We start from the raw sequence: 21,515 nt of genomic DNA on the forward strand, positions 1-21,515 counted from the left end.
CTGTAACTGAAGACATTTAACATTAATTTACAGTAAGGAAGAAACTTAGCAGGTAGTTGAAACATTCACTTGTCCATTTAGTCTATACTTACCATGTTAATAAATAAGCTGAGGGTTGACTGTATCACCTGATTGTTTCCTTCAGGCATTACTGCTGTACAGGTTTAGCTAATGGCTTTAAATAGCGTAAGGGTGCACATAAAAATAAAATAAGCTGGACTGAGTTATTATTTATTCTAAATTATTAAAAAGAAGGGGCATATTGTGTTTAAGGAAAAGGGTAAAGTTTGATCTGAAATGAGTGCAGAAAAAAAAGAAAGTCAGACTAGAATCAAGGTAAAATGGGAACAAATTATGAAGCTTTATATGCTATACTACGAGTTTGGATTTTTATTTTGTTTTGTAGGTGGGGCAGTGACACAAATATTTGGTGTTTTATAAAACTGATTATAGCAGTAGTAAAGAGAACAATCTGGAGGAGCAGAGGTGGGAAGTATTTCATCAAGTAGTACTATGGCAGGGTGAGTGACTGAGGTGGTCTCTCTGGCCTCTGGTAGGTAGATCACAGTCAAGGATGTCATTTAAGGTCCTGCCCTAGTTCAGGAAAGAGATAATGATGGTCTGAATTAAGGAATTTATAGGGGGGGCAGAAACAAGAGCACTGATTTCAGAGATACTTAGGAGTTTAAGTCTTTCAGACTTAGTTAGTGTTTGTAGGAGACAGAGAAAGTTGAGAATGAGTCTAAGGTTCCTGACTTGGCAGTAGAAAAATATGTGCAAGTTAGAGAGGAGAGATACAGAGTTTGCTTTCAGAAAACTAATTATGCTTTTTAGATAAGTAATGACACGATGAAGATATCAGTTGGAAATAGGGGTCTAGCTCGGAGCATGGTCAGGTTTATAGGTAGGATTTGGAAGGCATACCTTCTAGTTGAAAGTTGTAGAATTAGATGAGTATTTCCTAAGTAATAATGTATGCAGAACAAAAAGTATTGGCACTTAGTTTGAGATCAGAGACATTTTTTGATATTTGCCTTTTGTACACCTCCAGTCAAACCCCCACCCCCCAACCTTATAAAGAACCCATAGAAATTAATTTGCTGCCAGGAAGCCAGAAATATTTTAGTGTCCTTGAAACAGTGTACTGCATTCTGTCTGGCCATCCAGTACAACGCAGGGAATTCATACACAAACATAACTTCCTTATTCCTCACCTAAAGTCTCTTTTTGGAATCCTTTTTGCTTCCTGGGGCTGGAGAGGTAGTCTAAATAGATACTGAAGCCTAATGGCTTTTTTTACCTTCTTTAAAATCTGCTCCAGAGTAGACCTAATCAACCATCTCTTTGCCTTTCTTTCTGTTCTTCCGCTCCAGAGCTATAGAGTTTAAGCCTCTGGCAGATAGAATTTCAGAGAGAAAAATAAAAACAGCAAAAGAGAATGAGCCTTGAAGAGGACTGTAATGTTTTTAATTCATTGAACCCAAAGGCTATACTCTCTAAGCCAGGGTATGGACCTAGTGAGTCCATCAAAATAGAAGAGATGTCCAAATTCTATAAAACAAATACATATATTAGGGCCAAGAGCTTCAAGTGCTGAGAAAATTTGGAAAGTATTTGAGGTGGTTTAGCACTTAGTGGAAAAGATGACTTTTGGTTCAGTTTTAAAGGAGGTGGAAAGACAAGTCTGCAGCGAAAAGTAAGGATAACACTATTAAAGAGGTGGGGAAAATAGTACCAAGGAAGTGGAACATTAAGGAAGAAAAAGCAAAGGAACTGGGGAGGAGGATTCCTTATCTATAATGCACAGTATGGGTTGGGATTAATGAGAATTTGGGGTAGTTAGTTGATTGAAGACTAAAATTTGGAATTGGAACTCCTTGAAGCACATTAAGTAGAAAATTGAACATGAGAGGAGTATTGTAACATGATTTAAATGGCAATTAAACACGTATGGAAAATGACAACTGTTATATATAATTTAAATGACCTAAATCCCTTGTTTTCTCTTTGTTTTCTTATGTACTTCCATAACCATGATTCTCAAACTTTCCTGAGCATAAAAATTATATGAAGCTCTTGTTTAAAATACACATTCATCCATGTATACATGTTAGTTGCTGATGAGTCTTTAATTGTATGCATATACTATAATTTGTTATTACTGCAGAAAGGGTTGATTCCAGTTTTCAACTGTTAAGACTAAACTTGCTGTGAACATTCTTGTACAAGGCTTTTTGTGACATCTGTTGTTGTGGATGAATACTAGAAGAGGAATTCCTGGGTTATAGAATATGTGTATATTTAATAGTGTGAGAAACCGACAGAACACATTCCAAGGTGGGTTACCATTTTACATTTCTACCAGCAGTTTTCCTTCATTCTTTCTTTTCTGGAAGAATTTGGATACAATTGATGTTCTTCCTTAAACGTTTGCTAGAATTCATCAATGAAGCCACCTGGGCCTATAGTTTTCTTTATGGAAATGTTCTTAATTAAGGACTCAATTTTAAAAGAATGGGTATAAGACTATTCAGATCTTCTATTTTTTTTATGCCTGTTTTGGTAATTTGTGTCTTTTGAGGAATCAGTCCATTTTATCTAACTTGTCAAATTTATTAGCTTGAAAATAAATCATACATTTTATGAAAACAGTATTTCCTTTTTATGTTGGTAGGATCTGTATTGATGCTCCCTTTTCCATTCCTGATATTGGACTCATTTTCTCCTTTTCCTCCTTGAGTAGTCTAGCTAGGGTTACCAATTTTATCAGTCCTTTACAATAACCAACTTTTGGTTTTGTTGATTTTTTTCCCCCGTGGTTTATCTGTTTTCTGTTTCATGATTTGAGCTCTCATTAATTCCTTCCTTCCTCCTTATTTTGGGTTTAATTTGCTCTACTTTTTCTAGTTTTTTAAGGTAAAAGCCTAGATCATTGACTTAGAATTTTTTAAAATATAAATATTTGAAGCTAAATAGTTTCATTATCATTCCATTCAAAGTATTTTCTAATTTGTCTTGTTAATTTTTTTTTTGACCCATGGATTGTTCTGAAGAGTGTTGTCAGATATTTGGGATTTTTCAGGTATCCTTTTGTATTGTGCCTTCATTTAATGCTGTTGTGGTCAGAGAACATATTCTTAATCTAGGGTGGGGCAAAAGTAGGTTTACAGTTGTGAGTTTCTGAAACACAGTTTTTCTTGTATTATTTAATTATTGTGTTATTTTCCATATGAACAACTGTAAACCTACTTTTGCCCCACCCTTTATTTTCAATCCATTGAAGCTTTCTGTTTTATGACCCAGCATATGGTATATGCTGGTGAGTGTTCAGTCCGTGCTTGAGAAGAATGTATATTCTCCCGTTGTTGGGTGGAGTGTTCTGAAATGTCAGCTTAGGTGGGGCTTCATATATCTTCTTATATTTTTACTGATTTTCTATTGACTTGTTTTATCAATTACTGAGAGATGAGAGTCAAAGTTTTCACCTACGATTGTGGATTTGTCTGTTCTTCCTTTCAGTTCTGTCAGATTTTGTTTCATATTCCTAGCACTGTTACAGCATTTTAGATGCACGCACATTTAAGAAGGTTGTCTTGTTGATGAATTGACCCCTCTGTCTTTATGAAGTGTCCCTTTTTATCCCTGGCAGCTTCCTTTGGTCTGAAGTCTCTGTTACTGGTACTAAAATTCCTTTCGATTAATATTTGTGTAGCATATCTTGTTCTATCCTTTTACTTTTAATCTATTTATAGGATTATATTTAAAGTGGATTTATTGTAGCAAACAGAGTTGGATCTTGTTTGTTATACAGTCTTACAACATTTCTTTTAATTTGGTGTGTTTACACGGGGAGTTGGCAAACTTTGGCTGGCAGAACAAACTCTACCTACCACCTGTTTATGTAAATAAAATTTTATTGGAACATGGTTGTGCTCACTCATTTACATATTGTCTATGGCTGCTTTTGTACTACAGTGGCAAGGTTAAGTAGTTGGGACAGAAACCATATGGTCCTCAAAGCCTGAAATATTTTCTGGCTCTTCACAGAAAAGGTTTGCCAACCACTAGTTTAGACCATTTATATTTTTATATTTTTACTGTTGACACTATTACAGATGTCCCCCATTTTCTCCCCTTTACCACCCTCCACCCCCTGACCTTCACCACGTTGTTGTTTGTGTCCATGGGCTATGCATATATACATTTGTGTTCTTTGGCTAATCTCTTCCAGTCCCCCCCCACCCCCACCCAAGAGCTCTGTCAGTCTGTTCTGTTTATCCATTCCTCTGGTTTTATTTTGTTCATTGGTTTATTTTTTCATTAGATTTCACATATGAGTGAGATCATATAGTATTTGTCTTTCTCTGATTGGTTTATTTCACTTAGCATAATAATTGTCTCCAGGTTGTTGCAAAGGTTAAGAGTTCCTTCTTATTTATTGCTGCATAGTATTCCATTGGGTAAATGTACCACATCTTTCTTACTATTCTTTTTCCTTTGTTTTCTATCTGCTTTTGGATGGGGTTTTTAATTTTTTTTTTACTTGATATGACTATTTTATTGAGTAAGAAACAAACTTTTTTGAGAAAATGGGTTATTTTTTTATTCCATTTTTACTTTTTATATTGGTTTATAACAGCTCTTAAAAGTTTTTAGTATTGGCCCTTGTAATTAATTAATTAATAACAGTCTGCCCTGAAAGTTACATTACTTTCTGTGCAATGCAAGAATCTTACATAATAGTGTACTCCCAATTCCTCCCATCTTTTGTGCTTTGTTGTACATTTTGAATTTATGTGTGCTTTAGCTATATTGCTGTTCTTTCTGCTTTTCTCAGGCAGTTACCTTTTAGAGCAATTCAAAATAAAAAAATTAATATTTATCTTCATTTTAACCATTTTTTTCAGACCTTCATTTTTCTGTGTAGATCCAAGCTTGTGTATGGTGTTATATTTCTTTTGCTGGGAAACATTTCCTTTTATGTTTCTTATAATGAAACATTCTCTCTCCTTCCCCCCTCTCATTTTGTCTTCTGTTTTGGAAGTGATTATTAGTGCACATAGAATTCAGGGATTCCTCCCGCTTTAGCACCTTAACAGTATTATTGCACTATCTTACTTGCATGGTTTCTAACCAGAACCCTGGCATGATTCTTACATGTTTCCCTGTGTGTAATCAGTGTGGGTTCCTTTTAACTTCTTTTAAGATTTTTCTACCGCTTGTTTTCAGCGCTTATGATGATACCTCTTGGTGTGGTTTTGTTTCTGTGTATCCTTGGGGTTTATTGAGCTCCTTGGATCTGTGTATTTTCTTCATCATATTTGTAAAATTTTTAGTTATCTATCTTAAAATTTTTAAATTTCCAAGTATTTTCTTTCTTCTCATATTCTAATGTTACATGTTTGACCACTTAATATTAATTCACAGATCAATGAAGCTCTGTCTAGTTTTCGCTCTCTCTCTTTTTTATTTCCTTCATTTTTAAAAGTTTCTGTTGCCCTGTCTTCAAATTCACTGATTTTAAAATATTTCCTTTGTCTAATAATGCTGTTAGACCCATCTAGTAAGGCTTTTTAAAAAAAAATATCAGATAGTCTTTTTTTCTTTTTTTTTAAGTTCTAGAATCACCATTGATGTTTTTAAAAATAATTTCCACTTCGCCCTGGCTGGCGTGGCTCAGTGGATTGAGTGCGGGCTGGGAACCAAAGTGTCCCAGGTTCGATTCCCAGCCAGAGTACATTCCTGGGTTGCAGGCCATAACCCCCAGCAACCGCACATTGATGTTTCTCTCTCTCTCTCTCTCTTTTTCTGCCTCCCTTCCCTCTCTAAAAAATAAATAAATAAAATATTAAAAAAAATAATTTCCACTTCTCTGTTGAGATTTTTTTCTTATTTTCATTATATTCATCTTTTCCTTTAAGCCTTTAAATTCTTTTCTAATAGCTATTTTAAAGTCCTTGTATTAAAGGACTTTCTTTATCCCTGCCAGTTCTGGATTTTGATGATAGGTTACCACTTCCTATTTTTTATTATGTCTGGTAATTTTTTATGGAGTTATTGTGTTGAGTTCCTGATTTTTTTTCTTTCTTTACTATTAAATTTTGTTTTGGCAGGCAGTTAATTTAATTGTGGATTATCTTGATCTTTTGATTTTTGTTTTCAAGTTTTTTTTTTTTTTTATTGTGGCAGTTCTAGAATAGCTTTCAATTTAGGGGCTAGTTTCCACCTACTACTGAGGCGTGCCCCTTCTGTGTCTTCCTTGATTGCCCCATTCATTCACCCTGGCTGGGGGGAGCTAAATGATTCTGGTGCTGTGTGAATTCTTAGAGTTGTTTGACTTAGAGATCCCCAGTATTTGTTATTTTCTTGGGAGTTTTTCTCTGTCTAGCCTTTTAGATTGACATACCACACATGCAGATTGGTGTTTAGCCAGAAACTCGAGGAGACCCCTTTTGCAGATTTTTGGAGCATTTCTGTTTAGTTTCTTCCTTTGTAGTAATATGCCCTGAAAATTCTAGCTGTCCAGATGCCACAAACTCTGAATTCTGTCTCCTTAATTCAGTGGCTATATTTGGGTTCCACCTCCCTGTATTGTAGTTCCAAACAGAGCTGGGACAGTCTTGGGGGTCACCTCATTTGTTTCCTTTCTCTCAGGGATTGTTTCTATTCTGCCGGTCATCCAGTGTCTGAAAATAATGGTTTCATATTTGTCTAGTTTTCTATTTATTTATGTCAGAAGGACAATTCTGAATGTTGTTACTCCCTTTTGCCTTCATTTTTGCAGGCTATGTATTCTGGATATTGAATTTTAAGTTGACAGCTTTTTTCCCCCCATGTGGTACTTTAAAATCATCTCAGTATCTTCTAACTTAAATTTTCTTTCCTATTTATTTATTTATTGTTTAACTACAGTTTTTCCCATTTTCCCCCCACCTTAAATTGCTTCTGATGAGAGAAGTGGTCATTCTTACCATTGCTCTTATGATGAAATGTACCTACCTCCCTGCCATCCTCTGGCTGCATTAAAGATCTGTTTTTCCCTCTCTTTATTTTTGTTTTTTAGCAGCTTTATTTTATTCTAGGGCTAGTTTAGCCTTAATACAGAGGCATGGTCTTTCTGGGGTTTCTATCAACTACGTGTAATATTCAGTGAGGTCTCTCCACTCTAGCTGCAGGGAATTTGAATGACTCCCAGACCTTTGCAAGCTCAGGTAGTTCATAGTTCAGCTCACATTTCATAGGTGTTCTTTCCCCAGCATTTGTTCTTTGACTGGTCTCATTGAGCCTTGCTTCATGCATATGCAGCTTAATCTCCAGGCAAAGAATTAGGAGATCTCTCTACAGATTTCTGAAACCATTTTTCTCCACAGTTCCCTAACTGTATTCTGTCCCTTTAATTATAGGTACTTTGTAGCCTCAAACTTTGAGAGCTCTGTTTTCGAAACTCAGCTAACTCTGTGCTCTTCAGGGTTTCCCTTCCCTGCTGCACAAGCAGAAAGCCAGGCATGAATGAGTATTTGTTTTCCTTGTCTCAGAAATTACCATCCTGTGTTCCTGTTGTCCAACACCTGAAAATAGTGTTTTATGCATACTGCCCAGTTTCATGGTCATTTGCAGCAATAGTTCTAGCCCAGTATCAGTTACTCCATCACAACTGGAAACAGAAATGTAGAATTTTATTTTTATGATTCTTTTAAAACTTTTTAGAGTATGGTTTCATTAAAAAATATAAACTCATTAAAATATTAACTAATATTTTAGTTTTCAAGCCATACAGAGAAATTCAAAGAAGCAAATTTGGAAAAAAGAAAAAAATAATAATTCAGTATCCCAAAATGTGAAATTTACTGTGTTATCTTCATCATTTCAGACATCTTTTATTACAAATATATACACAGAATTTTACTTTTAAAATGGATTTATGCAAATAATTACTATTTTTAGTTCCAAGCACTTAAATTTAGTAGGTAAATTTATTAAGTAAAAATGATACTGGAAAAATTGCTCAACCACAAATAAATATTTATTTACTTCAAAAGATATTACTTCTTAGAAGATTTTCCTCCAAGCTTATTAAATAAAATTAAGGAAAAAGTTTATAAAGCTAGAACCATTATGTTATAGATTACATGCTTTAATAGGTCTCACGTAAAAAAGAATCAAGTGTTGACAAATATTTGCTGTTGGTGGGAGCTTAAATTGGTACAACATTCTAAATAATTATCTTAGCTCTGGACTGCTATTACAGATTACCATAAATTTATGGTATTATAAACAACAGGTGGCTTATAGACAACAATTTATTTCTCACAGTTCTGGAGGCTAGAGTCCAAGATCAGGGTGCCAGTGTGGCTGGGCTTTGATGAGGGCTCCCTTCAGGGTTGTAGACTGCAGACTTCTTGTGTTCTCCCCTGGTAGAAGGAGAGCTGGCTAGCTCTTTGGTCTCCTCATGAGGGCACTATCCCATTTATGAGAGCTCCACTCTTGCCCACTTCCACATCCCTGCACATTGGGGATTAGACTCAACATATGAATTTTAGAGGGACACAAACATTCCACTACAATGGCAATTTGTCAATATTCAGAATCTTGACGAATGTTCATACCCCTTTGTCCAAAATTCCATTTTTTGGTTATTAAAAGGAAATAAGAAAGGTATATAAATTTATATGTGCATGTGTTACTTACTCATAACAATGCTATTTATAATGTTAAAAGTTGGAAGCCTTCTAAATGATTAAATTATGCTACAGTCATATAACCACTACAAAACCATTAAAAATTATGTTCTTAAAATTTTTTGTTTAGTATACTGTTGATAAAAATAATTGGCAGTTGGTAAAAATCTTGGGCTTCAGGATCTTAAGAGTATATGGTATAATGTTTATAATACAATAAACTTAAAAGAATGAAACTTTTGAGTTAACTAAAAAGGAAACATTTATTAAAAAGATAGGGTAGAAAATAAAATACGCTAACTTTGAGTAATTAGATTTTTCAGTTATCTCATACAAGGTGGGGCAAAAGTAGGTTTACTGTTGTCCATATGGAAAATAATACAATAATTGTTAATACTACAAGAATAAACTCTTTTGCATACTCACAACTATAAATAACTGTAAACCTACTTTTGCACCACCCTGTATACTGTTTCATATTTTTTACATTTTCTATAAAACACGTATAATGGCCCTGGCTGGCGTAGCTCAGTGGATTGAGCGCGCGCTGGGAACCAAAGTGTCCCAGGTTCGATTCCCAGCCTGGGTACATGCCTGGGTTGCAGGCCATAACCCCCAGCAACCGCACATTGATGTTTCTCTCTCTCTCTCTCTCTCTCTTTCTCTCTCTCTCTATCTCTATCTCTCTATCTCCCTCCCTTCCCTCTCTAAAAATAAATAAATAAAATTTAAAAAAAAAAACACGTACAATGCTCATAGTCACCCAAAAAACAGCTACTTTAATTTTTAAAATTCTGATAAAATGAATAACAATTGGGAGGATAAGGGAAGATGGATTTAAGTTATTTTAGTTTTTCTCATCTTAACCATGCCTCTTTTCCATTTTTGCAGATATTTTAACCTAAGCTTTATCAGTGTAGATTCAAAAAGAGGCATTTGTTCTTACACTATATGTGTAATGTATCTTCTAAACTTTTTCCAAACCGAGACAGTGTCCCATGTTTCATGGTTTTCAAGTGTGGGTTTCTATCAGGTACTTCTTCATACATTTGAAGATATTTAATATTGCTTTCTTTTCTCTTTTTTTCCAGAGCAGTTTTTTAAAGAGATTTGGTCCTGGTTTCTCAGCGACTGTTACTGCCCACCTCCTTGCAGATGTGGATGTCCTTCTGTTCAAGAAAGAATGGAAGTCATAGTCTTTAGTTTTTTTAATAAAATACTGTATTTGCTGTCTCTGCCCCGGGTGTCTTAAGCATATGGACCTGGCGCTCTTCAGGAACTCACTCTAAGGTAAAATTGTTCTTTTGAAGAATTCAGTAGTGTTTGCTTTTCCTGTTCAGCATTTCTAAAACAGTTTGATATTTCTAGCAGAACAAACAAATCCAGATAACAAATTTAATAAGCTGTTTTACTCATAACTGACGACTTAGTAAGGCTTGTGTTCTATGGTTAATACTTCTAATTTTTAAATTTATAGATCGTGATGTTGTAAAGGACCTGATCCAATTCCCTTTCAGATAAGCTAACCAGACTGAAACTAAGCCAGACAGCTGATGCATCATAGTGTGTGTGTGTTGGGGGTGGGGAGGGGTTCCCTGGGACTGGGAGGTGCCAGTGCAGCTGGGCCCAGGACAGAGAGGCCCTTGATAGAAGAGTCTGTGCTCTGGAGGAGGTAAGGAGAGCTCCTTCTTTTGGGTGTCAGAGTCCTTTCTTTCACATGGTTGTGAGAAGGAGGTAGTGAATTCAAGCAGCGAGCTTGCCGTAGTCCTGAGTTGCAGACATTCTCAGTGAGTCCCTTCTAGAAGGAGCTCCTGCCTGCCTCTCCTTCCTTGTTTAGTCAAATCCAAATTAGCAGTGAATGAAACAAATGTCCTTTTTGTGTCAGGTACCATACCTACTAACTGTGCACTGTGGAGTAGGTGGGACTTCCCCAGGAGTTTTTAATGGCAGGGCTGAGACAGGTCTCAACTCCAGTGTTCTGTATTCTCTGTATCCCAGTGCCTCTCTACATCATATGCAATTATTTTCTCTTCTCAGTTGCCGTTTGACATATATGGGAAACTGGTTAAAGAATGTTTTCATGTCTGTTTAGATGTTATTCTCTAATTGTTCTCCATGATACTTTCCTTGCTACAGTTTCAGTGTCTATCTCGTGGATCTGTATTATCTCCTCAGCTAAGTCCTTAAGGACCTATACAATTTTTTTATCTTTTTTGTATGACCCTTAGGACCTAGAATATTGAAGTACTCAGTAATTAACTTGTTTAGCAGTAGGTAAATTTTTGTTCTCAATTTTTTAATTGCCCCAGCTTTACATATTAACATACTTTGGGCTCTAGAAAGAGCTGGACTTGCTGCTTAAAGCACATATCCTCAGAAGATTAAAGATTGAAAAGTTGTGAAAGTGCTGTTGTCATTTGAAAGGAATTGAGTGCTCCCACAGATACCTTACATTTAATGCTTTAAAACCTAGGACACATTTAGGAATGGTGAGGTTGGTTATTTACTTAAATAAATGGCTTTGGTCATCTGGTTGTGTTTTGTTTCTTAAAACCCACAATCTGAGATCTACTAAGTTTTACGGCAGCCATCCAAAAATATATATAGTTGTAGAGAGTAGCTGTCTCAAATTACAGTTCTTAGTGTTTTTTGGTGAACTGGTTTATTTCTTGGGGTTAAAAAAAAAGAAATATTTCATGTCTTCTTAGGATGGCTTACAAAGTAGTGCAATTATAAGCAGTCTTAGTACTTGGTCCTGGTCAGCATTTCCTCCCCAGCTTTATTGAAGTATAATTGAGCAATAAAAATTCTATACACTTAAGGTGGACAGTGTGGTGATTTGATACATACAAACATTGTGGAGTGACTATCACAGTCAAGCTAATTTACATAGCCATCACCTCACTCCCTTGTTTTGGTGAGAACATTCAAGATCTGCTGTTAGCAAATTTCAAGTATACAGGATAGTAATACTAACTGTAGTTAATGCCATATATTAGATCCTCAGAAATTATTCATCTTATAAATGAAAGTTTATACCGTTTGACCAATATCTCCCTGTCCTCCCTCACCCCCTCCCAACTCCTGGCAACCACCATTCTACTCCCTGCCTCTCTGAATTTAACTTTTATAGATTCTGCATATAAAGTGAGATCCTACAGTACTTGTTTTGTATATCTTGCTTATTTTGCCTAGCCTGATGTCCTCCAGGTTCATCCATATTGTTGTAAGTGGCAGGGCTTCCCTTTTTCTGGCTGCATAATATTCCTCTATCTAACTATGTATCCATGTTTATATATAATTTTCTCTTTTTTTGGTTTTATACTTTTTTATTTTTCAGTTACAGTTGATGTACAATATTATATTTGTTGCAGGTGTATAATATAGTGATTAGACATTTATATAACTTACAAATTGATCACCCTGTATATCACATTTTATTTATCCGTATAGCCAGTGTTTTTAGGGTGTATTTTGTGCCAAAGAGGATCAGATGAGAAAATATAGTTAAACCATGTAAATTTGTAACTACTATTCGAAAAAACAAGGAACATGTATAAAGGACACATGGACAATGCCAAAGGGGGGTAGGATCAAGGGTTGAAAGTGGGGATGACTGAGGTTGGGAGGAGTGGTGCAGGGAGAATGGAGACAACTGTACTTGAACAACAATAAAAATGTGGAAAAAAGAAATATGGAAAAAAAAAGGCGTATACTGTAGTGATAATGGATAGTAATGTCATTTCTATTTGAAGGACCAAATGAATAGGAATAATATAGAATCTTCATTTAGACTTTCTTTTGATTTGATGTACATTTGTTTTATCTCATATTATATTTAATTTTTTTATATAGTGATATTTGCTGATATTAGGTATTAATGGCCTCTGTGGTTGGTTGAAAGATATAGTTTCTGAGTTTAGAATTTGTATCTGTGACATAATGTTCTTAGGTGATTTTTAAAAATTTAAGTCTATTGGCTGTCTTCATGCTCTCATTTCACTGATGTACACATACCCAAAGCATTTACTTTTGAGCCTTAATTTATAAAGAATTAGAAAGTTCTAAGACAGTTTATGCTATATAGTCTTAAAAGCTTAAACCTTTTAAGTTAACATACAGTAAAATTGACTTTTGGAGGGGGCACATAGCTGTATAACTTTTAACTCAAGTTTTGATCTGTGTAACTGACCAAAGTCAGGCTTCACAACAGTTTCATCCCCTCCAGTATCCTCTTGTGCTGTCCCTTCATGTCAGTCCCCAATCCCTGACTGCCTTGTCTTCACCTCGGACAGCCACTGATACCATACACTGTACTTTTTGGACTACAAGATGCCCTCCCCCGCCCCACCCCCAATTGGGGAGGAATAATGGTCGATAATGCTGCTGTTGAGTTCTGTTTACATTTACATTGGTGAAATATTATATTATTTATGTTATTAAATATTTTACCACATTTTATGCTTCAAAAATTTTTTTTCCATTTTCCTCTAAAACCTAGGTGTGTCTTATGGTCTGAAAATACAGGTAAATGGAATCAGACATATGTAACCTTTTGAGACTGACTTCTTTCACTCAGCATAAAGCTTCTGAAATTCATCCAAGCTGTTGCATGTGTCAACAATTCATTTATTGCTCAATAGTATTCCATTGATAAACTGTACTACAATGTGTTTATCTAGTCAACTGTTGAAAGACATTTGGATTATTTCCAGTTTGGGGCAATTATGAATAGAACTGTTAAAACATGTACATACAAGTTTTTCTGTGAATGTAAGTTTTCATTTCTCTAGTATAAATATCAAGGAGTAGGATTCCCAGGTCATCTGGTAAGTATATATTTAACTTATAAGAAACTGCCAAACTGTTTTTTAGAATGGCTGTCCCAGTTTTCATCAGGCTAGCGATGTATGAAATTTGTAGTTGCACTGCATCTTCTCCAGCCTGTGGTGTTACCACTTTTAACATTTTTTTTAGCTGTTTAATTTGGATTTCCCTGATGGCTAAAAATATTGAACATCCTTTCATGTAGTCAGTTTCCTTCCCATTATGCTCTTTGGCAAACGCCTTGTTCAAATCTTTTGCCTATTTTTAAACTGGGGTCTATGTTTTACTACTGTTGAGTTTTGAGAGTTCTTTATATGTTCTATATACAAAGCCTCTGTCAGATATATCATTTGTAAATATTTTCTCCTGGTCTGTAGCTCTTGACATTGTCTTTTACAAAACAAAAATTTTTCATTTGAAGTCAAATTTATAACTTTTTTCTTTTTATGGATTATGCTTAGTATCATGTCTAAAATTCTTTTGCCTAACCCATGTCATAACAATTTTATCCTATAGGTTTAAAAAGGTCTATAGCGTTGTGTTTAATGTTTGGATCTACGATCCATTTTGAATTAATTTTTGTGTAGGATGTCAGGTTTAGGTTGAGGTTCATATATTTTTGCCTATGGATGTGCTGGTGTTACAACAGTGTTTTTGATGAAAGACTGTCCTTCCTTCACTAAATTGCCTTTACATCTTTGTCAACAGTCAGTTGACCATATTTGTGTGGATCTCAACTTCATTCCATTGACTTACGTGTCTCTCCCTTCCCTGATACCATACTGTCTTAGTTACTGTAGCTTTAGAGTAAGTTTTAAAATTCGCATGGTTCTTTCAGTTTTATTCTTGTTCAAAATCTTTAGGCTATTTTAGTTCCTTTGCTTTTGATTTTAGAGTAAGTTTGTCTGTATCTACAAAAAATATCCTGGGGGCTGGTGGTTTGATTAGAATTCATTAATCTATAAATCAAATGGGAAGAATTTGTACCTTTAATAATATGTTGATATTTGATAAATGTGGTATGTCTTGCCATTATTTCAGTCTTCTTTGATTTCTTTAATAGTGGTATAGTTTTCAGCAGTTCTTTTACACGTTTTGGTAAATTTATACCTCATTATTTCAATTTTTGGATCTATTATAATGCTATTTTTAAATTTTAGTTTTTAATTATTACTTGCTAGTACAAAAATATGATTGATTTTTGTTGACCTTGTAATTTTACTGAGCGGTTCTAGGAGATTCTGTGTAGATTTTTTGATATTTCTATGTAGCCAATCATGTTGTCTGCAAATGAGGCCTTTTTCTCTTTCTTATCTGTATGCTTTTTTCCCCTTTCCTTCCCACACTGGCAAGGACTTCAAGTACAATGTTGAATAGAAGCAGTGACAGTGTATACCATTGACTTGTTCCCAAGTAGAGGAGGAAAATATTCAGTCTTTCACCATTATAATGTTAGCTGTAAGGATGCCCTTTCTTCTACTTGATTTGAGTTTATTTTGCTCTTCTCCCACCCTTAGCTTCTTAAGGTGGACATTTAGATTATTCTTTTGAGAATATTCTTCATTGCTCATATAAGTGTTTAATACTCTAGATTTTCCTCTGATTATTGCTTAACTGCATTGTACAAATTCTGATGCATTTTAATTTTCTTTCAATTAAAAATATTTTCTAGCTCTGGTTGGTGTGGCTCAGTGGATTGAGTGCTGTTCTGTGAACCAAAGTGTTGGAAGTTCAATTCCTAGTCAGAGCACACGCCTGGGTTGTGGGCTAGGTCCCCAGTTGGGGGCACACGAGAGACACCATACATTGATATTTCTCTCCCTTCTTCCCTTCTCCTGTCTCTAAAAATAAATAAATAAAAATCTTTTAAAAATATATATTTTCACCCTGGCTGGTGTAGCTCAGTGGATTGAGCATGGGCCTGGGAACCAAAAGGTCACTGGTTCAATTCCAAGTCAGGACACATGCCTGAATTGTGGGCCAGGTCTCCTGTAGGGGGCATGAGAGAGGCAACCACATTGATGTTTCTCTCCTTCTCTTTCTTCTTCCCTTCCCCCTCTCTAAAAATAAATAAAATTAAAAAATATATATATATTTTCTAATTTCCCTTGAGACTTCCTTGACCTGTGCATTATTTATAAGTTCATCATTTCATTTTCAAATTTTAAGAGGTTTTTCTGTTATGTTTCTGTTACTGATTTCTAGTTTAAGTTCATTATGGTCAAAGAACATAATTTGTGTTATTTTAGTTCTTTTAAGTTAAGATTCATTTTTTGACCCCCATCATATGGTCTGTGTACTTGAAAAGAAAGTGAATTGACCATTTTATCGTCAAATAGAACCCTTTTTTATGCCTGGCAATTTCTTTTCTTTGAAGTTTACTTGATATTAATATAGCCACTCCAGCTTTCTTTTGATTAGTATTTCCGTGATATATCTTTTTTCATTCCCTTACTGCTAAACTATCTATATCATCATATTTGAAATAAATTTCTTTCAGGTGACATATAATTGGATCCTTTTTGTTAATTCATTCTGATAAACTTTTATATTTGTTTTATCTTTCCATTATAATTGACAATATTATATATGTCATATATATTATATTAGGTTCTGTACAACATAGTGATTAGACATTTATATAACTTTTGAAGTGATGATCCCAGTAAGTCTAGTACCCATCTGACACCACACCATACATAGTTATTACAGTTTTATTGACTGTATCCCTATGCTATACTTCTAATTGGTGCGTTTAGGTGTTTTACATTTAATATAATTACTTCTATGTTTGGATTTAGTGCTACCATTTTGTTATTTGCTTTTTGTTCTTTTGCTCCTCTTTTTCTTCTTCCTGCCTTATTTTGAGTTATTTGAACAGTTTTTAGTGTTCCATTTTAGTTTATTTCTTTTTAACTGTATCTCATTTTAGTGTCTTTGTGTTTGTAGTTGCTCAGGGATTATAACATACATGTTTAAATTTTTATAGTCTACTTAGAATAAATACTTTACACTTAAGTGGGCTGTAGAAATCTTCACTACACTTTTTTTGTTTTATTGTCTTATATATGTAGCTGCCCCATTGTATTTTCCTGAATCTCATCAACAGTCTGAAATCTCTTCCCTTTCAAAGGTGATTTTAGTTTTGGGAAAAGCCAGAAGTCACAGGGCTTCAAATGTGGACTGTATGGGGGCAGAGTCATGTGGGTTATTTGATACTTTGCCGGAAAATTCTACACAAGACGTGACACGTGAGCTGGGCACATTGTTGTGATGAGGTTGCCCGTCACCAGTTGCCCATAGCTTTGGCCTTCTGAATCATCTGAATAGCAGAGGAATGTTCAAGCTTGCAGAATTTGATGCATATTCACTGCTCTACCCACTCAGTCAATTTGAATGTGACAGTCACACAGTACACATGCTCACTCAGTGGTGTCTACTTCCCCCATTAACTAGTACAGTGAAGTCATCATTGTTCATGCATGTGCATTCCAGTCCACTCTCCTTGGCTGCCAGGTTACATCGATGTCATGCAAACTATTCTCATTACATTAACAATGGCAGGACTTTTTTGGACAGCCCCTGTATGTAATGCATATATTACACACACATTATTTTAATTCATAGTATTTATATTTAAATTACTGTTATATTGATTATAGAAAAGTGTAACTTTAAAGGTATATGTTTGCAACCTCATTAAAAAAAATTATTCTTAACTCAGCTTACTCCCAGGTGTCTCAAACATCAGTAAGCTACTTCAGCTTCTTATGTTAAAGTTTTGCTAAGATAAATCGTACCTAGTGCTTGTGAAGTCCTATAGTATTGAGAAGTGACATCCAAATTTAGCATGTATCAGGATAACAGAAGCTTATCAATACAAGTTACTGGGCCCCAGTCCCAGAATCCTGATTTAGTAGGTGTGAGGTAGGCCCAGAGATTTTGCATTTCTAACAAGTTCTCGTGTGATTCTGATGATAGTGGTCCCAGGACCATACTCTGGGGTCAGAAATACCTGTGTTTAAATACCAGCCTGTCAAAATGCTATGAATGTGGTGTTGTTAGAGCCAGGCCGGACCAAAAAGCCCAAGTATTAGTATTTCAAATCATCCGTGGTGGTATGTGCACCACAGAAATCAGCAAATGCTACATACACTACAGTCAGTTCTGCTGTAATGGGACTTGTACATTCCTAAAAATCACCAAGCTTAGGGGAAATGGGATTGGACACAACACTCAGAAATTTATTCAGAAACACGTTTTTTTAAGGTAGAAATCTAATAAAAATGGTATCAATAGTTTACATGTAAAAATGGTTAAAACATAAATGTTATAATAAATAATGGTGTTTTGCCTTGAAAAAGACTCAAAGTTTGCTTGTGGAAGTAGGCATGGGAAAGCTTGCCGCTTGAGAGTTACTGTGAAGTGGTGGAAGGAGGGTGTCTGAAATCTGAGGGGTGGGCGTGGCTCCCGACCAGGGGGTGAACTGTGGTGGCTGGGAGATGTTTGAGGCCTACGTGTGCTGTTTATTCCTGTGCTCACAGCTCAGTGTGGCTGGGCACAGCTTTCCGTATTCATCTAGCGTTTAATGGCACATAAGCAACTGGGATTATGTTGTACTCATGTGGTTCCCTAATGTAACAAGCACATTGAAACAAATTTGAGGTTTCAAAACAAATGTTACAGCAGAACTGACTATATTAAGGCTTTTTTATCCCCCTTCTGAAAGCTAATTTACCAGCACACTACTGAAGAAGGAACTCTTCTGTCGTCCTGGAGGAGTCTTGGAGAGCTTGACAGAAAAGGTGGCCATTGAACTGAGACTTGACAAGTGAATGTGTAGATTTTGCCAGGTATAGACTAAGTAGGAGGAGGACATTCCAGGTAGCAGAACAGTAGCACTGTGCAAAAGCATGCGGAGGTAAGCCTGGTGTGGCCTTACATACCACTTGAAAGAATGTACATTTCAATCCCTCGGGGCGTAAAAATCACTGAAAACATTTTTTTTAAATTTTGAACAGAGAATTATAGTTTCTAACACTGACTTACATGGCGCTTCCTGGTGACAGTGTGGAGGGTAGATGAGATTGAAGGAGACCAAACCTGGAGTCTGGGAATCTAGTGAGGGGACTAGTGTGGATCTTTCATACACTTGTTGACCCCTTTGAGAGTATTATAAAGGTGTTGGTGCTCAATAGCAACCACGTCCTTTCTGTGTTCCAAGAAATCACCATAATCCTGTTTCTTGATTTCAAGGGCTAGGGCCATGAGAGTTAGTCTTCTACATGGCGGTGGGCCAGGTGAATTTATAACCAGCTTCCACAGTAGTTGGTTTCACTGTTAGCTTCATTTTTACAATGTTTAAAAATGGTGTGGTGAATCATAAATGGAGGAGTTTTATTATTGTACATTAGTTGAGAAATAATTATGTGGGTCAAAGGTCTCTGCTCACTGGATTCCTATGTCCATTATAATACTGAATAACCATTGTAAGGGATAAACATCAGGTCAAGATTCAGGGATTCAAAAAATGGCATAATTACAATTTTTCAAACAAAAATTATATTAGATTATTTGAATAACAAGTCTCAGTTAAGAAAACCATCTATCCCACCCTTTAAAAAATTAAATCTCTCCTTAGTATCCTTTAGCAAGTGTTTTGATGCCTATTAATAGAGTAGGGTACTAATAAAACTCATAATCTGGTTCAGAATACCAAAGTCACTTTCTAAAATGAATTGAAAGTGAATATTAGTATGAAACATAAAAAATCATGTCCTATAGTTTTCTAGTAATAAACTCCAATATCCCACAGGGTATTTAGGATATGACTAGCATGTTATAAATACTTGTTAAAAGGCTAAAACACAGTATTTAAATTTAGAAAGAGCTAGAGATAAGAATAATGGAAACATTTTGAGACTTCAAGAATTTCCTGATCTTTAAAATTTTAGAGAGTATAATTAGTGGATGATAGATGCACCGAGGCCATAACCCCTCTGAGTAATTTGTCTCTCATACTTGTATGAGGTAATAGTTACTGCCATTTTTAATTTTTCTGATGGAGCATAGGTGGTTTTTTAAATTATAAAATTACAAATTTACAAAAGTAATACACGAGTTTTGCAGAAAAATAAAAGTTTATGACTTCATTGAGTAAAAATTAAAACTCAGCCTTAAGGAGCACTGATTTTTTTTTTTCCTTCCTCACTCATATTTTTAATTTTTCTTTGATAGGAAATGTATTTAATCATCAAATTCCAGGTTCCTACCATAGACTAGATGCTGTTCAGCTTTGACAGCTACTAGTGAAAGGAAGCCTTGGGTATAGGTGTATAATTAAAATGTATTGTAATTAGATGCTCATAGTTATATACTGTATTTTGTTGATCTCAGTTCACTTTAAAGGGCAGTATTCTAATGTTTACCTCAGCCAGGCATTGCCAGATTGTACGTATGCTCTTTGCTTTGTTGTCCGGGTTCCTTTCCCTTAACTGTCTCAAGAGTACTAGTCTTTTCTTTTTGCCACATATTATTTTTTTCCAGTCTTCTGCACTTACAGAAGTATTAGTGTGCCTTTTTCTTATAGAAATAAGCTTTTCTTTTTCTGCCTTGCCATACTTTTATCCATACTTTGTTTTCTTATTGAGGCATTTGACTCTTCTAAACTATTCAGATGATCATGAGTGAATTCATAGTCATTTAATATGACCAAGTACAGGAGTAAATGCATCTTTTTTAGCATGGCACAGAAGGAGACCCTTTAGGGCCTATTTTTCCCAACCTTCTTGTTGCTTTTTCTTTTACTTCCCTCCACCTGCTTTATACTTTAGCCATCTTAACCACTCCTCATCCTTTGAAAAGCCAGACCCTTTTCTGAGTCTCTGCCATTGCATTATCTCTGCCTGAAATTCCTTTCTCCACTTGGCAGGTACCTATTCATTCTGCAAAACCTAGCTCAAAATCATCTTTTCAGTGAAGCCATTCCTGACCCCTTGTATTCAGTAGGATTATGTACAGTGATGTAACTGAACCACCAAAATAACAGTGACCTAAAAGCAAGAGAGAATTTATTTTTCTCCTCTAAACATTTGGAATTTGCAGTGTAAGGCTGAAATGACAGCCCTAAATCACAAACTCACTAGGGAAGTAATTTCCAGTTTACTGCTTTAGAATTTCTCATATCCCTCAGACCTTCATCCCTTCGGTCCACGATTAAGGTATCTTTGTTTTAAGCAGCATGAGTATGAAGGACCAAAAAAAGGGATTAAGGTCATATGTAAGCTATCTCTTAAAGTTTCCCTAAAGCTTCCACACGAAATTTCTGCTTGTATCTCATTGGCCTGAAGGAAGGCTGAGGAATGTGTCTCTATTCTTGTTGACTCGGTGCCAGCTAATTATATTATTATGGAAGAAAGGGAGAACAGGAAGGGGGTGTTGTAACTCGCAGTGTGTCACACTTTTCCAGCTAGAGGTAGTTGTTTTGTGCATTGTGTTTCCATAGCACTCTAATTAATTAGCATTTAGGTTGTGTTGTAATTTGTTTGCCTTTTCTACAGATTGTGGGCTTTTTTTTTTATCTCCAGCACCTTACATAAAGTTTATCACTTAGTCTGTGGTCATAAAGTGTTGAGTGAATGGATAAAAACATTCAAGAAGAGTGCAGCAAAATTATCAGAGACATAAGCAGGTAATGGTATTTTTAAGTATTTTTTATTGATTATGCTAATTGGGAAATTACAGTTTTCCCAATTTTTCCCTTTTTATCCCCCTGTCACTCTGTACTCCTGCTCCTCCAGCTTTCCCTCTCCTTAGTTCATGTCCATGGGTTGTACATATAAGTTCTTTGAGTTCTCTGTTTACTATACCATTTTTTATCCCCTGCCTATTTTATGCCTATTAATTATGCTGCTTCTTCCCTGTACCTTTCCCCCCTATTCCTTCCTTGCCACTCCCCACTGAACTCCCTTCATGTGATGTCCATTCCTCTGATTCTGTTCTTTTTCTGGT

General features: G+C 35.5%; 1 protein-coding gene across 7 annotated transcripts in view; it reads left to right on the plus strand.

Annotated features, from left to right (window-relative positions):
• SOCS5 (suppressor of cytokine signaling 5) overlaps positions 1-21,515 on the plus strand; it is a 63,046-nt gene that overhangs the window by 7,943 nt on the left and 33,588 nt on the right. For 2 of the 7 annotated variants that reach the window (XM_036027927.1, XM_036027925.1), the window contains exon 2: positions 9,770-9,968. The exons of 1 other annotated variant lie outside the window; for it this stretch is intronic. The gene's annotated coding sequence lies outside the window, so the exon portion shown is untranslated. Of the gene's footprint in view, positions 1-9,769; positions 9,969-11,244; positions 11,254-18,234; positions 18,427-21,091; positions 21,225-21,515 lie in introns of those variants that run through there. 4 more of the 7 variants (XR_004903657.1, XR_004903658.1, XR_004903659.1 and 1 more) reach the window with 4 other exon arrangements.

This window comes from Phyllostomus discolor, chromosome 6, assembly GCF_004126475.2.
Source record: "Phyllostomus discolor isolate MPI-MPIP mPhyDis1 chromosome 6, mPhyDis1.pri.v3, whole genome shotgun sequence".
NCBI lineage: Eukaryota > Metazoa > Chordata > Mammalia > Chiroptera > Phyllostomidae > Phyllostomus > Phyllostomus discolor.